The sequence below is a fragment of the Patella vulgata genome, chromosome 7, assembly GCF_932274485.2.
Source record: "Patella vulgata chromosome 7, xgPatVulg1.2, whole genome shotgun sequence".
NCBI lineage: Eukaryota > Metazoa > Mollusca > Gastropoda > Patellidae > Patella > Patella vulgata.
In genome coordinates this window covers 49,893,226-49,908,018 of record NC_065885.2, presented here as the reverse complement: position 1 = coordinate 49,908,018, position 14,793 = coordinate 49,893,226, and the positions used below count along the sequence as shown (strand labels likewise).

Here is a 14,793-nt window from a genome sequence, read left to right as displayed (position 1 = left end):
GCAACATAGAATTATAAGATGTTCCCCATTAGTGCGATAGGAAGATTGAGGTGTATAATATTATCATGTAGATTACCTCCGTGGATAGAATATATCTATTGTGACGTCATACAAGCACCTGTCAATACGTCATAGAATGAGTGCATGCATAGTGTTGTCGAGTTGCGTGTCGACAGTAATTTGTCGTCTGTTGTTTCCCCACAGAGGACGGATGCGAATATTTCAATCGCGGGGATGGGTTATAATTTATATTCGAACAAGCATTACAATTTTGAGAAGCCTAACTGAAGATAGTTTTAAGAAAGCTAGCTGGTGTCCTCGAGACGCAAAGTTAAAACTTTTTACACCTTTGTGACCTTTATACTTTATTGAATACTTTTTGTTGCTATAGCCTACTCGTCATGTTCCTGGTTCTGTCAGAGCGGCGAAGGCATGGACATATGAAATGATAATATCATAAGTCCATGCTTTCGCCGCTCTGAGTGATATATGTACCTCAATGGGCGAAAATTCAGTCACAAAATGATTTGACGGGATAATGGCAAATTATGTTGCCTACGTATAGCGATATCTGGAGATGGGTTCATTTGATTTCTAAAATGACGAAACAGTAATATAGACACGACGTACATTAATTACGACGAATACACTATTCATAACTTTATCATTACTTTTGAGTGTCGCGGGAAATCCTTTGACGTCAGAGTTACTGGAGAGACATGCCTCTGAATGAATAATAAATATAAAGCCAATCACTGGAAAGCCTCGACTTGGTCACGTGACACAGTACAAGAGGGGTATCTCAAACAGTGTAGACCTTCTAGGTGAGTTATTTGCTAATCTTCGATAGTTTTCCATTGATTTGGAGTACCATACAAACTAAACTACAACTTGCATTTTTTTCTGTTCATATTTTGAAAAGGTAGGGGTGTTGACGAGCTGAAGCTAAGAGGTTACCGGCTAAGATGGTAGGCACCATTTTCAATCATGGCTGCTGCCTTTTCCTACGAAACATGTTTGACAAGCACCTGTTCAGGCGTTTTCTTTTCTTGTTCTTGTTAATGAGGTAGACTAAGTAGTCTGGTTATAATGCTAATGCATGTAAAAATAATACACATAAACAACTTATGCTTACGCTTACAAATGAATGGAATGATTGTGCCTGTAAAATCCCCGTTTGGTATTTAATAATATCGGTGTGGCGGTTAATGTATGCCGCTATACTCCCAGCGCTAGATCTGTCAGGATCGTGCCAAAATAAATCAGATCTGGTGGTCATCATATATCTAGCAATGGGTAATTGGTATTCAATACAATTATTACAGAGTTTCTTCCTTTCCACAGATATGTACCCTGTGTAATTTGTACAAAATTAATATAATCTTTTCAAGAATTAGTAATCCCAGGAAAATAATCATTGATTTTTTGTAAACACTCGCGCATCAATAATACTATGCTGAACATAATGCTAACTGAGTCTACTCACTGATGCTATTCATTGAATATAAGTCTGAATAAATTTGTTAAATTGACATTGCCTTGATGTAAGAATGATATGGCTTTACGATCATTTCTGTCAAATTTAGCCAAAAATATTCCCTTACGATTTAATAAAAACTGTTCACCTAGCTTAGTAGCTACTGCAGTTCTTAGCATGTGATGTAAAAAGGGCTGGAGGCACAATTCTTCAATAATGATATGAAATAAAAGATATTACTACCTCAAATATTTAGTGAAAATGTCACAAAAGATTCTTACAATTTCTTCTATTGGCTAAAAATGATATAACTGTACATTTCATTTGACTTATATTAAAATAGAGATTGATATTACATATATTAATGTAAGATAAGTAGTTGGGTAGATTGTTTTGTAATAGTAAAAGAAAAATGTGTAGACTACACATGTAACGGTCACTAAAGGAGCTAAATCGCTAGTCTTTGGCACCTAGAAATGGACACAAATGGGTCGTAATGCATATAATGTAATATGCATGTATATACATGTAAACTGATTTAAATTCAGTCGTTTTTGTTTTTACTGTAATTTCTAATCAGTTATGTTCAACGAAATAGTCAAAGAGTACAAATTGATTGGCAGTCTTTGGCGGCTGGCTATTCCAGTCTCAACCGGTAGTATTCTTCTGCGGGATGTTTTAAGCCTTGTTCCTCGTGTCGCTTTATTACAAATGGAGGTCAAATGCATTCTGGCACGCGATTTGTGTGCCAATTTAAAAATTTTCATTGTGTCTTGAATATTGGACGTCAGAAGCCCATCTTTTCACGGTAAGATAACAATATCAGTGTTGATTTAAACTGACCAATAAGTCGTGTTTGCAATGTCGAAGACTGTGGATGATATAGAGTTAAAGATTTGCCTCCTTTAATTCCAGTTCCAGTACATGTACCATAATTTGTGGTATAATTTACCGCCTATAGAAAAAGAGAACCTAATGTTAGTCTCAAAATGTCAGGTCTTGTGTGGACAAAATTTTAAACTCCATTCCTATGCTATCTAACACACTTTCCAAGACAAGTCTTAATTTAGTCTAATTTCCAAATGAATTCCTTCTATTTGTATTTTCAATAGATACATTGTGAATTGTCAATATACATGTATACAATCATACATTGTTAATTGTGAATACATTTAGATACATTGTGAATTGTAACCTATACTACTGAAAATCAAAGATGTACAATGTCTCCTTTAGGAAAATTATAGCTGTATAAAATTAAAGAATAAGTTTGGATCCAAACATTTGAGAGGGTAATTTCATTTATGAGCCTCATGTGTTTTAAAGTTCTGAATATATTTCATACAACACTAGAATCTCGTCACAAACCATTTTTCCAATTATATGGATAACTCTTGTTTAATTCCATGTTCATTTTACCATCACAAATTGATTTGTTAAAAAAAACCAACGGACATACTAATGATATTCAACAGATGATATTGTGCTTTTCTAGAGCAAATTATACTGCTTGAGCTTGATAATTACAAACAGATATTAAAGAATTGAATTATGATGTTGATGAGTGCAGTCATTTTCACGCTAAACATGACGTCACTGTCTGCTTGTTGCTCAGCTTGAATTTGTGTACCGTAACACATATACCTGTATAAAAGTGTTGAATTCATTATATTAACTGTCAAAAATACTGGATAAAACCTTAGACCTTAAAAAGATGTAAACTTACAGACAGTTTGGAGTAATTAAAATTAATTGTTTCTCATCATGGTCTGTCTTGTGTTTGAAATTATTTTTATCTGCCATGTATTCTTAGTGACTATGATTACACATAAAACATTCTGGTTGGCGGTTTCGCAGAAGTACCTTGTGTTTTGTAATTTTAGCACATTGTAAACTATGAAATAAAATAGCAACTTTCTCTTTACTCATTCTCCAGTCCCCCACTGATGAAAGTCATATCATAGAGGTCACTAGTATCCAAAAATAATTGTCCCCTATTAAAATGGGTTTGTCCATCTGTCTGTCCATCCGTCTGTCTGTCCGTCACACTTGGTGTAGGTGTTTATTAGGTCAATACCTTGATGAGAGTTTGAAGATGAACATTTTCTGCTTAGGGTAAGCAGAGATAAGCAATTTGAATGGTTGATGCTTTGGGACACAATAACTTTAGTTCTAATTGAACATTTTCTGCTTAGGGTAAGCAGAGATAAGCAATTTGATTGGTTGATGCTTTGGGACACAATTATTTAGTTCTAATTGAGTTAGAATGTTCACACTTGGCGTAGGTGTCTATTAGGTGAATGCTTTGATGGAGTTCGAAGATGAGAATTTTCTGCTTAGGGTAAGCGGAGATAAGCAATTTGATTAGTTGATGCTTTGGGACACGATAACTTTGGTTCTAATTAAGTGAGAGTGACGACACTTGGTGTATAGCATTATTACATCAATACCTTGACTAAGTTCGATAATGAACATTTTCTGCAAAGGGTAAGCAGAGCGATAAGCAATTTGATTGGTCGAGACTTTGGAACAATAACTCTCCTTCTAATTGGGGTAGAATGTTCAAACTTGGTGTAGGCGTTCATTAGGTGAATGCCTTGATAGAGTTTGATGATGAAAATGATGTAGATGTTCATTAGGTGAATGTCTTGACTGAGTTCAATGATTAACATTTCGAGCTAAAGCTAAGCAAAGCTAATCAATTTCATTGGTCGATGCTTTAGGACCAGATAATCTTGATTCTATCTGATAGAGAGTGATGAAACTTAGTGTATAGTTTGATTGCTCGATATTTTTGAAAAAAATAAATGTGTGATTAATTATTATGTGTCATCTATTTATTTTGGGATTTCGGCGGGGGACATCAACATCACTGTTGGCTTGTTGACTTTAAATTGGGAGATACTAGATACCAAGCTTTTAAATAAATCTTGTATAATAGAAATAGTCAGAAATTAAGTTTCTATCCAAAATAAATTATAAAGTTATTTGAAATGGAAAATCATCATCCTAGATAGTTACAATGTATGTGTACCCTACCATGGCAGTGTATCTGGTTCAAAATGCAATCTATCCAAAATAAATTATAAAGTTATTTGAAATGGAAAATCATCATCCTAGATAGTTACAATGGCAGTGTATCTGGTTCAAAATGCAATCTAGAGTAGAAATTAGAAAAAATTATAAGCAAAAGAGAAAACCTGAAAACTTCCACCTTTTTAACTTTAAATCGACAGAATTCTACTTTCATCGACTAAATTTCTCCTTTTGATGTAAACTTTTAACTTTAATAGACCGTCTACGTCAGATTTTCTACTGCCAAGGTTTTACTGCAGATTTTCTCCCAATGGATTTTCTTTGTCCATGCAACAACTTCAGTTTCTTTCCATTGCATAGGAACTCCTACTTACATGCAAAATATTGAAATAAAATTATGATCCTGTTTTACATGATGTAATATGCCAGTTGGTAAAAGAAATTATTTTGGAGAAAATCTGCGGAACAAAATCTTGAGTAGAAAGTAGAAATTCATTTGATGAAAGTAGAATTACATGTAGGACGATATAAAGTTAAACAGGTGTCAATTTTTTCAGAATGAATCCATAAAGTTTCCTCCAGTGAAATATACCTTTTAGGCCAAACCACTTTAATTTTTAGTTCTTCAGGGGTCTTCATCTATGACTTCACGTGTGCTATATAAATACATGTGTATTTAATTTATGGTTTGTTAAAATTTCAAAATTTAGCTTTTTGAAAGTAAAAGCTTTTGAGAACAACACGAAGTACTTTTTGTTTTTAAATAAGTTTCTTCCAGAAGAAAGTGGAGTTAGAATTTTTACCGGTAATGGGGATTCCCAATGAGCAAAAATTCAAATTAGTGTTGCCTTAGATAATAATTTTCTCTTTTACTTTTGATTTTCTACCACAGATCACATTTTAAACCCAATACCCTGTCATACCATACACCATAGAAATCCCTGAAATATCCACAATTCGCTTCATTAATAATCAAACAATGCACAATACTTGACATGAATATAGTTATATTAACTTTTAATTTGTTTTTTATGTAAATATGAATTAATGTGGATGTAAATTACTGCTTTATCTTTTGTCGTGTGTGTTGCTAGTACTGATGTGTGACGTTGGGGTTGACAACAGTGTCAAGGCTCTACACCTATGACGTCAAATGTCTATTTTTATCCCACATGTAGATCTATTTTAGGCTTACGTTATATTGCCCAACATTTTATTCAAATATTTACACAGTGTGTTTAACCAAGTGATAAGATAAGATATAGACGTAATAGAGTATTGTGAATGAAAGACTTAGACACCAGAACATGTGTTTCTGATTAAATTACTTACTGTACATGGCCATTTTGTACAGAAAGGTATTAGGTACATATCTGTTCTCAGTGACAAAGTATAATGATTTAATTTTTTTGATGTTTAAGACTTTTATTGCAATATGTAAACTAGCATTGTTTTTGCCAAGGCATTTTTTGCCTTCTTGTCCATGATAGATAGTAAACAAATCACTTTGCAGTTGGTAATGAATCTTTTATAATTCCCTCTTCATTAGCCCAATCGGTGCGGAACAGTACATGTACATGTAGGTCGTTCAACCCCATTTCATTTCTATTATAATTAAAATTGTGTATGGTTTATTATAGTTCTTACTGAGAATTGAGATAAAAAACTGATCTGTCCAAAGCATTTCTGTATGTTATAGGGCTTCCCTGTCATCATAGATCAGAGATTTACGCTCTGATTGGTGGAAATGCCTACCTGTATTAATTCTGATTTTATCTTGACCGTTATTGGCTGCCCAAGTTACTCCCGCTTGATTTGTGTAACTTCATTAACACTTGAAGTTGCCATTTTTAAATGGATTTTTGTGCAAAATTATAAGGTTATTCAGTTTATTAAATGAAATATGCTTATTGATTTTAAATCGTTTCTGACAAGTACTCCCACAGATCTTCCCTTGATTTACCTAACCCTGTAACATTCTTTCAGGCACAATCATCATTGCACTTTTTATTGATAAGCTTTTTGAAAAGAAGACACCTGACAATTATTGCTGTTCTTATAGTTATTCCTCTTGATTACTGAGACCAGGATCATCATTTGTATTACCCTTGCATTAAAGATATTCTACGAAGAAAATTAGACTTTATTTCCCAGTAACTAATCAGAAGTGGTGTCAAGGGTTAGTGTGGCAACTTTAACCCTTGTCTCAGGATGGTGACTAACACTGTTAATGGTGTTTCTATAACACTAACTGGGTACATGGATCTCCAAATATTCAAAAACTTATAGCCAGAAGCACTCAGTAATGATCATTATTTATGGAGGAAGCGATTTTACATAAGCAGCAAAGCTTGTTATTGTATCTATATATAGTATGTTAAATATATCTTTGACTCACTCAGAAATAAAATATTGTTTAAACTAACTATCCTTTCAAATTTTTATGATTTATTTTCAGATCTAGAAAATTATGAGGGAATACTAGACTTCAGATCATCTTGTAGGACGTGGTGTCCATTTCCTTTTTATCAATTCAATAATTTGACCAGAAATTTATGATTGTAGTTTATTTATTAAACCACAAGATCGAAGGTGAGTCAGTGGAATTTTTATCATAAAATAATCTTTTTTGACATAAATGTGCAAATAGTCTAGAAAACATCAACATTGTAACATCTATATCAGCTGATTTGTGGAAGATGAAATTTGACCACTTAAAACCGGTTAAGAAAGGAGTCGTATTCAAGTTGTTAGGTTCAGTAACATCAATAATACAATAGATATTCCAAAATTCTATAGGGAAATTTTGCTATTGATAAGTGAGCATGGTTCAAATAAGAGGAAATCACCTGTTAAATGTAAACACAAGCCGCGCCTTGAAAGTTGATGGATTGGCGCTGCGCCGCGCTTGCAGCGCACCCACAAATTAAAGCTTAATTTTATTAACATTGATCTTTGTTTTCAAAATAGTACATGTATGCGACATCGTTCCCAATAAGATGAATTCTCCCCACAAAGCCCAGGTTGATTTTCGATGTCACCATCACATCACTGTTCATTTATTCAGGTCCAAAATTATCCTTGAGACATGGAATTATCAATTTAAAGAATACCTAGATGCACATTTCTACATTTTTATTTGAGAATTTTGCCAGAACTTTTTAAAAACATTGACAGTTACATGTATGTTTAAAATAATTAAAAAGAATATAAAACCAAAAACATTTTCAAAATAATGCTTTTGTCAGATCGTAAGCCTTCAACATGGCATTGTCTCGGATAGAAATTTGGCAGTGTTAAATAGTTCCCGCAAAATATGTGGCGAAATACATTTGATCACTCCAGCGTGATTTTTAGATCTCGAGGCATTCTACGATCTTCCATTCCAGAGTAACCTCTGCTTTGCCAAAAATCTTTAAACAGTTTTTGATCATGATTAGTAAAATGAAAAAGCCTGTTGATTTCAACCATTCTGTAAATTACTTCCAGAGTTAAGGCACTTGTTTCAGTTTGTAGTACCTTGTGAACACTCAAATCACGAAAATTATAATGTCAAATGTTAGCAGAACTCCATCCATAATACTTGATGTTGGCAATTGGCATACCTTTGATGTTCAACAATCTTGGTGCTTTGGAAATGCCAATGCATGATGTTACTAGATTCCATTTTCTGGCCATCAACATGGTATCTTTTTGTTGCTGCATTAAACTATGTTACTTGAACATAAGGAATTCCTAAAGGCCATTTTACACGATCCTACTTTTGTTCAAGAACATCATCCAACATTTGTAGGATGATGTTCGCAGGAAAATGTCCTATCGTGTGTATGGGAATTTGAACAACTGTGAACAAACTTGGACAAGCTTGAACAGGTTGGATGGTGTTTGAGCATGCACATTAATTTGAACATGGTAGGACAGTGTTCAAGGCCTTGAACCAATGAGAATGCTTCTCTGGGTCACGTGGTGTATTGGGTCACATGACAATTACTTTCTCATTTGTAGCAATGTAATTAATTACCATTACCCATTACTTTTTATATGCCCACATTTGCCAACAGTTATCCCTGTGTAGTCTCGGTTAAAGTCTCTAACTCAATATCATCCAAAATCTTCAACATTGAAAACACAAATTATTTATCAATTTAAATCAACATTCATGTTGTGATCTTACCGAGAAAAGATGGGCGCCTGATGTCCAATATTTAAGACAAAATAAACATTTTACCATTGGTACAGTAATGCATTTCAGCGCCATTTGTAACAAGGGACTTAAAGAACGAGGCTAGACATATTCCTCAAGTCATGTCAACAAACGGTAACGCCGTATTTTTCAGGCCTTCACGTAAAAGGAGCGCGATCTTTCTCGCTCTCCTGGACGCGCCTGGATGTCAGTCGAGGTGCACTTTTTATAGCTCTCCTCAATGTCTAATTTGACTCCCCTCAAAGAAAATAACCAGGAAAAATATACTGGTAACGAAAAATACTGTCAATATCATATTGACAATCAACTTGCTTGCCGGCTACAATAACAGCATACCTTAGTGAGAATCCGCCATCCGTTTCATAATCCAAGTAATTAGCACATTTAACGGCAATTTTGATAATTCGGCAAAAAAAAACCCAACAAGCCTGCTGGTTATTCATAACAGGTCCACTAAGTTTCCTTTGTAATAATAAACCACGTGGCGAAGGAAGACATCTCGCTCCGCATGGATTGTGAATCTCGTGCTTCGCGCCCCGTTTTCGACTCTCGATCCGTACGAATTCTAGGTAGATTTGAAAATAATAATTGGATAATGCATTTTATGGTTTCACTGACCTGTTGTTAGTTAAATTTAAATATTCATTGAATAATCCCTGATAGAACACCGGATATCCCGAGAAACAAATATTAATAACTAATATATTTTTCCGTCAAGATCTTCAATGCTTTCAGATTCCCGATAACACGTGACATGCATTGGCTGGAATTAGGTCAATAAACCAGCATTGCAAGATTTATTTTTAAATAGTGTTATAGTTTTATTCAATTTTATTTTTTACACATGCTGACAGGGATTTATTCTTAAAAATATTGCCCTTTTTATTTAAGGCCATGGCATAGTCGTACGGAATTTTATTTTATATAAAGCAATTTCAATCATGGGAGTCACGTGATCATTGTGTGGCTTGTCTTTCATCCACGAATGAAAAAAATATTGTAAGTTACGTGATAGACAAAAACATTAATTTGTGTTTTAAATATGAAGAAATGTCATGCTGTCGCATCAGCTTATTTTCGCCGTAGTTGATAAATCCTAATTTCGATCGACTGATGATAAACGAAGACAGTAGTCTATTCAGGAATATTACTGACTTGAACTTGTTGAAGTCAGATATTAAAGTTAACGGGAGCTTCGAATTCAGTCATTGTTTTTTGAGGCGCGCGATCGCTCTCGAGCGCCTGTCGCGCACCCGAATGTCGACCGAGGGGAGGTTTTTCTCCCTCGCCTTAAAATTGAAAATCGCTCTCCATATCTGTAAATCATGGACATGTATTTGGTTTTTTTTTTTCAAAAGAGTGTGAAAGACTTACATTCCGAGTGCCACCATGCTGTCATTGTGAAGATTTATTTGGTGTATTTGATTAGTATAATGTGATCGCACAAGTTAATAAAATTCCGATGAATATGTTGCTAAAAATAGATGGCGCCTGTGCACCATTGGTTAATTTAACTGAAATGAAAAGTAGGACTCTCGCAAGATGTGAGAAATTACGAGAGATGGCACGTGAAAATTTCTAATGAGAATAATTCTGGAAGAAATAGATTATATTTTGCAATCTCCCAAACAGAGTTGTCTTCCCTTGCAGTCCACACTAGCCTCTGCTAACGGCTCATGATAAACATTACGATTTAAAACAAATAAATGATAATATATTTAATACTATTACAATATTGAAATAGAAATGGTGTCACAATTGCAAAGTAACAATGTATTTACAAATATTACAGGGAACTCTTTTGCGTAAGATTACGGGGTATAATGGTCGGAAATACGAACTGCGCATGTCGCCGTGCAAATTTTAGAATATAAGACTCAATGACATAGATTAATACACGTGGGTTTGTTTATCTGTAGGCCTACTAAGCGATCGACAGGCCCAACAATTAATTTAGAAATGTCTGTGGTTAATCCAAATCAAAGAATTCTCGACATGTTTGAAATATGATAGAAAAATCACTTTGCGGGATAAACATTTCGAATTGACTAAAATCATAAAGTGTTTATAACGCCAAGAACATTTCGCTAGCAGGCGCCATTTTTGATCAAGTAGTAAATCACGTGATCGATGACCTCCGGGTCAAACCTTTATATACTATTCAAAAAAAGTAGGGGATATTTGATTTTTAAGTGTTATTAAAGTCACCTAATGAAACTGACGAAGAAACAAATGACAAAATGAAATGAAGTTCACATTCATCGATTTATTCCAAATGATCGTTAGACTAAGTAAGGCACAGACTGACCATTATAAGGGTAAAATGATACCCGGGGTCAAACAGCAAAGTTACCACAGCATCACAACCAAGTCAGTAACGGGTAAATCCTCCTCTGTTTGCCAAACAAGCATTGATCCGACGTGGCATACTCCTAATGAGACGTCTAAGGTCATTTTGGTCCAGATTGTCCCATTCCTGTTGCAACGCAGCAGCAAGTTCTTGGACATTGGCAGGACGTTGTTGACGTTGACGTAACCTCTGTCCAAGCATGTCCCAGACATGCTCGATGGGGGAGAGGTCGGGACTCAGTGCTGGCCAAGGTAATGTGGTGATGTTCTGATGTTGGAGGTAACCTGTAACGATCTTGGCCCTGTGACATCTTGCGTTGTCATCCTGGAAGATGAAACGGCGGCCATGACGTCGTGCGAACGGCACAACATGGACTGCCAAGATGTTGTCCCGGTAGTACTGGCCTGTAACACGCCCTGCAACAACATGTAAAGCCGTTCTTCCAGCAACAGTGATGCCTCCCCACACCATAACAGAACCACCCCCAAATCGATCATGTCTGATGACGTTAACGTCTTGGAAGCGCTCGTTTCGACGACGCCACACCCTCCTACGTCTGTCCAAAAAATCAACAGTGAACCTTGACTCATCTGAAAACATCACATTGCTCCAGCGTCGATTATCCCAGTGTTGACGATCCCTACACCAACGACGTCTTGCCTGAATGTGATGATCTCTCAAACAAGGGATCACGCGAGGACGTCGGGCGCGAAGGTGACCCCTATGCAGTCGATTCCGAATCGTCTGGCCACTCACTCTCACACCAGTGTCTGTTTGAAGACGAGCGCTGATCTGATTTGCTGTGATGACACGATTTCTCAAGGCCAAGGTACGGATAAATCGATCCTGGCCTTTAGTTGTCGCCCTTGGTCGACCTGAGCGTGGTCTGTCCTGTACAGATTGTGTATCACGGTATCTGGACCATAGCCTGCTTATGACAGACTGAGAAACATTCATCGTCCGCGCCACAACTGCCTGTGTTGTGCCGATCTGTAGCATGCCAAGGGCACGTAACCTTTCATTTTGGGTAAGCCGACGCATATCAAAATTTGTTTTCTGGTCACTAAAACAATTAAACTGATGTTTCCACCCTGGAATTCAATGCCACAATGACTGTAACATTCAAAGTCAGAGTCGTGCAAATCTTGGGTTGGACCCCCATGATGATCCCAAGCATCACCTTCATTTCATGCGGTAGCTATTGGTGCGTTTGGGCGTCACATGTAACTGGATATGTTTCTTCTGTTAGGTTCTATAGTGACTTTTTTCGTAGTCATTTGCATATTTTAGTATTATGCCCCCAAAATCAAATATCCCCTACTTTTTTTGAATAGTATAGTACGCGAGCCGACGGCAGAGTCGAATGCTGGATAGCGAGACTTGCGTGGAGAATGTATATTTTGATGGAATTTTCAGTCGTTTATGATTATATTTTGAATAGGGGTTATGTTTTTAAACAAAATTTATACAAGCTATATATATTTAGAAATGTCGACAAGTATTTCTATTGGAAAACCGTATGTACTGTAGTTATGGACGACAGTAGAAGTTTGACTTTACCGTACGACTACGAGTGCTATTATTTAGCAGAAACGATGTTTATTATCATTTATATGTAACCAAGAATGACCCCCTTACACGCAGTTATTGATCTTCAGAACTATTTCCCATACAAACAACTAATCCCTCTCCTTAATATCAGATCATTCTCCTTAATTTCTAAATCACTCTTCTTATCAAAACTGGGAGAGCTTTTTTTAGGGGAGCGATTTTTTCAATTTGCTCATTAAGGGGAGCTTTTTTCGGCTCTCCTCTAAAATACAAAAAACAACCACTGCGAATTACCCTGTTTCTTACCGGGACCTCATTTGACCCAATTCTGGCCGGTTGGTTTCGAAATGGATTAAAATCTCTGGACTTTATCAAAAATGCTAACAAAGCTCTCCTCAAGAGATTCAGTAGAGCGATTTCCTCTTTTTCCAATTTCAGGAAAGCTTTTTTTGACTCTCCAGAAATTTATTCACGTGAAGGCCTGATTTTTATCCTGGAGGGCATGTGCAATAAATACTATCAGTGTCGACTGGAATAACCAGACACAAGAGATTGCCACTTGATTGAGATTTCTGGCGTATTTCACCCAACATAAATGATTTGGAATTAGAGTGAAAACCGGAACGATTGAATGTAAATCAGTTTATAGACATTCATATTAAATTATTATAGGCTTTGCGACCCATTTGTGTCAATTTCTAGGTCCAAAATATTAGCGATTTAGCTCTTTTAAATCCAAATATGAACATAGAACTTTATAATTTATTCATACGTTTTCATCATAAGATAGCAGTTTTATTTTAGATTACACATGGTTAGATGTAAGCCTTTACATGTTCATTATGTATTGGCAATATTGGCTATTTATAGTACATGTGGGTGGTAGTATATAAATGACTAAAGAATATTGCAACATGCTTGTGTTGGTGATTTATTCTGAAAGTTTAGCAAATGAGTCTTAAAATGAAAAATTTACATTTGCCAGAGAGAAAAGGAAAAATCCTACATTTAATTAGTATGCTGATCACTACAATATTATTTTATTACTTTTATATTACATAGTTTAATATTCATTATTTGAAATTGGTAAAAAGTGAGGTAAAAACAATTTTTGTCTTGAATTGGAAATACTTAATCATAAAAGCAAAAATAATTGTAGAATTTTTTTGCAATTGATTTATGATCTGAAGAACAAACGGTCGTACGAACGGCTTTTGACCTATGACATCAGACATTGTTTAATCAATGAAGCTAATCCCTCACTTCAACTAGAATGCCGGTAATATAACAACTCTTCCAGATCCTAGTGAAGTAAAACAAAATTTTGAACTATGAAGAATGAAATAGGATCTGTGTTTGATTTTTTAAATCAATGATAACAAATATTAAATTGTGAATAACTTTTAATGTGCAATGACTAGTTATTTTTCAAACCAGTTTCCCAAATTAAAAAACAGGAAAGTTCACCTTCTGTGCTCATTTCATCTTTTTAGCAGAAAAAGCAATTTTTCTTGCCTGCTGGTTGTAGTCACAAGTTATCCTGACAAACTTCGAGAATATTTGTGATGTCACATGGTTAAAGCGGCTAAACACGGGTCACAAATCCGGCAGTAAAAGAAAAAGTAAATGAAACTATTTTTTTCTTTTATAAAATGACTAGAGCTTTTTTAAGACATATAGGCCCTAGATATAGAGTACATTATTAAATTCAACTACAGAGTAATTGTATTTAGGGATGAAATGAAAGTAGCAAGATACTAAAATAGTAATAAAACCATGCTGTATCGTTCAATATATTTGATTTTTATGAATAAAAAGATGAAATACTTGAATGAATATAAAATTGTTTTGAGTTTTTTGTTTAATATCAGCAAATATCGGCTTTTCCTTCTTTTTCCGTGTGAGATTTCAAATTCCGATTTGAGTGCCGAATTCCGCGAGCAGAACAGTAGGACGTTAAACCCCATATCATAGACAGCTGTATAATGGTTTTGACTATAAGAGGTTAAACGATACAAATTATGAAATCACAATAATAGCTTTCATGGAATTATTTAATGATAGAAGAAATAGACACAGGCGTTGTAAGTCGCTGTACACTATTGAGAATTTGTTTGTGTGTGTAGGGCAGTGATTATTAACCAGTGTGCCGCGGCACGCAGGTGTGCCACGAGA

The 14,793-nt window shown here is 35.3% G+C and overlaps 1 protein-coding gene across 4 annotated transcripts in view; it reads left to right on the top strand.

Annotated features, from left to right (window-relative positions):
* The first annotated feature begins 667 nt into the window (after positions 1–667).
* LOC126826646 (plasma membrane calcium-transporting ATPase 2) overlaps positions 668–14,793 on the top strand; it is a 119,648-nt gene continuing 105,522 nt past the window's right edge. For all 4 annotated transcript variants that reach the window (XM_050555620.1, XM_050555619.1, XM_050555612.2 and 1 more), the window contains exons 1-2: positions 668–824; positions 6,972–7,105. The gene's annotated coding sequence lies outside the window, so the exon portion shown is untranslated. The remainder of the gene's footprint in view (positions 825–6,971; positions 7,106–14,793) is intronic.